Genomic DNA, 6000 nt, shown 5'->3' on the forward strand with positions numbered 1-6000 from the left:
GGTCTTCGGGTTGGGTTGGGTTAGGGTTGAGCAAATTCAAGTTGAGTTGGGAATAATTACATGTTTTGGATAAGGTTGGGTCGGGTTAGATCGGTGATCAAGTTTGAATACAAGTTCGGTTCGGTTGAAATTTGGGTCAGGCCGAGTTGCGAGTTAAGTCCTATTAAGGTTGGGTTAGGATCATGTTGACCCTCAACTTAACCTAACCCATCCGATTCGCCCCTACAAAAATAATATAATGATCAAATCCATTTAAAACATTGACTACCTTAAAGAGATCCCTAATTAAAAAATCATGCTAATTTAATTACTAAGTGGATTGCAGTGTAAAATCAAGTCTAATAGTTAAAACATTGTTTTGGTTGTCCATTTATTTCATATAGTATGGCCCACTTGAGATGTTACATACCTAATTTCAAGATTAAAAATATGGAAATAGTTTAGTACATCTGAAAATCCTTGGATCTATTACAAGCCTTCCACAATGGAATGTGCGCCTCAGGGGGTGCGTGACGCTTCATGTAGTCTTTGAAATCCATTTCACGTCAATTTAAAACACTTGTAATAAATGAGAAATGATGAAACATGGATGATTTTGCCTTTATATATATCTATATATATATATATATATATAAAATATACCTTATATATATATATATATATATATATATATATATATATATATATATATATATATATTTATATTACCTCCAATAAAAGGGCGATGGGATAAAAATAAGTTTACAGTCGAATTAGTAAATGCCTAAAAAAGAGTTTATTTAATTTTAGTTAACAGTAATTATATATTAAAGATCTTAATCTCTAATATATAATGAGTTTATATTATCAGTACTTATGTCTTAGAGATTAAGGTCTCTATAAGATAATTAATGTATACTAAAATGAGATGAAATCTTGTTTGGTCATCTACCAAATGGGGCTTAAGAGTCTTTGAGAGAGAAATACGCAAATGCATTGTAAGTTGTAGCACTTCTAGTTGCATTAAGACACTTAGACAATCAGCTATTATTCTAGTTCTTTCACTAGGTCATGTGCACATTCCATGGGCTAGCATGCAAACATCACATGGATATGACAAATATCAACCATTTCATTAATGGCCTTTAATATAGACAGTGAAGACCATTTATGCAAAAGTAGGTCGAATCAACAATTTAATCTATCTTAAATTGCTTATGATTCTAAAGAGTTGCTTTTGTTAGTAATCGTAACCATCCCATCCATAGATTGATAGTGTATGGTTGTTAAAAAAAAAGAAGGTAAAATCAATGATAGATTGGATCATCTGATCAGTACAATTGTTTTTTTCATGGTAGCTAAAAAATGTGTTTTATTAGACTTAAGCGGACACAATCATGTTGATTGATTGGACTATTCAAGTAAACATATGCAACTAAGAGCACTATGACTTCTATTGCTCTGACCATCTTTCAAGAGAAATGAGTTATTATCATGTCTAAAAGATTAATTCAAGCACAAATAACTTTAATAGTAAAATCATTTCACAACTTTACCTCTTTTTGACTTTTGAATTTTGTTTCCAATTTTGCCTTTAAAAATATTACCAATTTTCAAGCCAAAATCATGCAAAAACAAGGTAGAAAACTTTTGACTTGTTTTGGTTTTCACCTCTAACTCTAAGAAGGTAGTGCCCAAACGTTCCACTGAATTCAAGAGTTCAACATTTATCTATAGTCAAAGATATCTAAGGTCTGTAGCTATCCAAGGGCAAACATCCCAATATTTTTTTCCCATTGAGCTAGTGCCTTAGACTTTAATGAATGATAGCATAGCTTCAGACATTACTTTATCATTGAGTTGGAATACTTTCATTTAACTATTGGAGTTTATCTAATAATGTACCAGGGGCGTATTGCCGCCTATCTAGTATTTAAAGGCAACTGGTTCGTTAAAGAAAATAACGGTGAGTTGAAAACTCTAATTCCAGTCATTCTAGAGAATGACGGTAGCTTAGGTCTATGGACTAGGGGTAACTTTTCTAAGAAATGGTAGTGGGCTACACCATCCTTCTTTATGGTGCCACTTTCGGCATGGACTGTCTACTAAGGATAACCATGTCACACTCAGCTTACTACGGATAACCAGCTTTGGTACAGATAAACTGTACAAGAAAATGAATTAACCACTTACAGTCAATTATATCAAGCCCCTTCAATTTGGTATTGGCTGTATGTATAGTCCTAAATATGTAGGGCCATTTTCGATTAGCTTCCTTAGATCTTCAAATACCTTAGTAGGCCCTCCCCTCGATCAGTCGGGTCCTTCGTTGCGTTCCTTAGAGGAACCTGTATTGAGGTTGCTTGACTATACCGGCCCATTGAAACTGATCTAACAATCAAGCAGGCACCCACTTTTTCTTTTTCTTTTTGTGCGGTTGTCCATTGCTTTCATGGGGTGGCCCACCTAATAATTAAATCAGCCTAATTCTTCTAGTGCCCCATCTTTACTGGGCCATCTTGGACATCATGGAAGGTCCCACAATCAAGTAGATCGAACGAAAATCTCATATATCTGTGCACGAGGCATTCTCTTTAGGCGCAATACTTAGCATTAAGTTTCTCATAATTGAAATCCTCTACTTCCATTGGATTTGATTTTGCATGGACCAATGTACTGTATACCCAATGTGCATGTGCACATGTGATGGACTTGTCCATCAATGAGTGTCACACCCCAAATTTGGAAATCAGATTCACAGGAATCCCGATCGCCGAATCCGGTGCCGACAGCCTCTGTAGTACCCTATTCTCGGCTTCCAGCGCCCATATGCCAGGTTCCAATCCTGGGATCCTACAAGGAGAATTTTCTAATGTACATTTATCTCGTAAGAAGCATAACTACAAGTTTACCCAAATCACAAAAAAAAAACATCATCATTACATATCCACTAATATAAACATTTGAATACAATGCTGAAAGGGAAATACATATATCAAAATAAAATTAAAGCTCTAAAAGACAGTTGTACGCTCCAAGCTCAACACTGTCACGACCAATGTCACCTGCACGCATCTATCGTGCATAAGTTTATAAAAAGATTAAAGGGTAGTGAAAATATGTGCGTAAGATCAGTGTCAAGCACACAAATACAACGTCATAATTATACAATGTCAGAAATACTAGTAAGATCATGAATCATACGATATCAGAGTAAGCGAAAATACTGACAAGTTCATGAGTCAAACAATATCAGAGTACGCAATACAGATCAGCTATGTAAATGAAGAGTCATAAAGAGCCAAATGTTAGATGCCGAAGATGCAATTTAATATACAATTCTTGATGAGTTCACAAATACCGTTAGCCGTATCTAGACCATATAAATGCAGAAACACAGTAACTCAAAATGTCATATGCCGCAGATGTAATGCAATATGCAGTGCAAATGGAATGACCATGCTGGAGTGTGAAGTCGAGATGATAGTACGTAGTATCGCAGGCTATGGGGTTCATCACAAAGGACTTCTATCCAAACTAGTCTCATACCTAATTTGGATAGTCAGACTCAATGTGATAAACTCCTGATCTCAGGTTAGTCGTACGCCCCAATCGAAATCCTGCCTATTGCGAAGGTACGTGTAACAAATAGTTGCGCACCACCAGGCCGAGTGGATAGTGAATGAATGAATGAATGAGTAAAATACTGAGTATACAACTCCTTCTCAATAAGTCCACATATCAGTACTGTACATCTCTGGGATTATCATCGGGGTCTATTACACTTTACGTCAGCTTGCCGCCCCTCTCCGAGTGCATAACTGGGTAAGTGGAAGAGACCTCACTATCCGCTTGCCAATATCTGGCGTAGCTTGTCGATAGCGGACTCATTCCTTCAGCTGGTCAAACTCAACCTAGATATTACCCCATCACTCAGGTGAGTAAGGTCACACCCCCTCCCAACCGACTATGACATAGTGAGAGATGTGACCTACTAGTATACAGCTCTCATGCACTCATATATATCCACTCGGTCTCAATGTTAGGGCGTCTTCTGGTACCAAGAGGGTTTAGAAATTTTCACCCAGGGCCATCTATGGCAGTCCGATGCTAGTAACAGATTTCTAGTGTCCCATCTGGCCATTCACGATATGCATGTGGAGGTCACAGCCTTGATGTCGCTAGGGCGTACAGTAATCACAACACACAATGCAAGATGCATAAGTCATACAATCCAGTCATGCATCAATCCTGCGCATACCGTGCGCTCATGTGAGACAATCTCCGCCTATCAGGGAGTCTCATAACAACCTGCCCAATGATATATGTAATAGTCAACCACATCTCATAACAAACATGCAGATGATGCATATGGGCATGTATCATGATGTTATGCTGTCACATACTCATAATCGGTATCGACAATCGACATTGATAATCGGCATCGATAATCAGCGTATATAATCGGTCTCGACAATCGGCCTCAACAATTGGAATCGGCCTCAATAATCGGCCTTAACAATCAGAATTAGCCTCGGCAATCGGAATCGGCCTTGACAATCGGAATCGACCTCGATAATCGGAATCAGCCTCGATAATCGAATTCAGCCTTGACAATCGGAATTGGCCTCATCAATCGGAATCGGCCTCGACAATTGGAATCGGCCCTGATAATTAGAATTGGCCTCGACAATCAAAATCAGTCTCGATAGTTAGAATCGTCCTCGACAATCGGCCTCGATAATCGAAATCGAAATCGAATCGGCCTCAACAATCGACCTCGACAATTGGAATCGGCCTCGATAATTGGTATCGACAATCGAAATTGACTTCGATAATTGGCCTCGATAATCGAAATCGGAATTGACCTCAACAATCGTCCTTGACAATCGGAATCGGCATCAACAATCGGAATCAGAATCGACCTTAACAATTGGAATCAACAATCGAAATCGGCATCGATACTCAGAATCGGCCTTAATAATTGGAATTGGAATTGAAATCAGCCTCAACAATTGGCCTCGACAATCGGAATTGGTCTCGATAGTTGGCCTTGACAATCGAAATCTGTATCGACAATCAGAATCAGCCTCAATAATCGACCTCGACAATCGGAATAGGAATCGGCCTCGACAATTGAAATCGGAATCAGACTTAACAATCGGCCTCGACAATCGGAATCGGCCTCGATCAATAATCGGTCTCGATAATCGGAATCAGCAATCGGTCACAATAATCGAAATCGATCGATAATCGGCAATCGGCCACAACAATCGAAATCGATCGATAATCGGCCTCGATCGATAATCGACCTCGATAATCGGAATCGGTAAATGAGTCACGTCAATCAAAATCGGCAATCGGTCACGATAATTGACTTCGATCATTAATCAACAATCGGCCATGACAATCGAAATTGGCAAATCGACAATCGGCCTTGATCGCTAATCGGCAATCGGCCACGACAATTGGAATCAATCAATAATTGGAATAGGCAATCGGTCACGATAATCGAAATCGATCGATAATCGGCCTCGATAACGGTCTCGACAATTGGCATCGATGAGAATGGGCCTAGTGAGGCCTAAGGGAAGGTCACAATGTGGACATCTAACTATCATTGCCCATCAATATGGACATTTAACTAACATTACTCCCAAGGAGTGGTCCACATAGAGTCAAACATATAATGGGCCCAAGGCCTCACACAATGAGCCTTACCAAATGGGCCAAAAATACATCACAATGGGCCACGACATATGGTCCATAAATACATAACAGGTGGGCCTCAAATATCCAACAGGTGGGCCTCAAATAGCCAACAGGTGGGCCTCAAATATACATCACAGGTGGGCCTTGCACATGCAGCAAGTGCGCCTATTCATCACAACTGGGCCTACCAGCGGTCTAGCCAAAGAACAGCCTGGATAACATACACATCACGGTGGGTCGCATCACTGGGCCGCACCAATGGGCCTTATATACAATAAGTGGGCTGCATCAATGGGTTGCACTAATGGA

Source organism: Magnolia sinica, chromosome 7, assembly GCF_029962835.1.
Source record: "Magnolia sinica isolate HGM2019 chromosome 7, MsV1, whole genome shotgun sequence".
Lineage (NCBI taxonomy): Eukaryota > Viridiplantae > Streptophyta > Magnoliopsida > Magnoliales > Magnoliaceae > Magnolia > Magnolia sinica.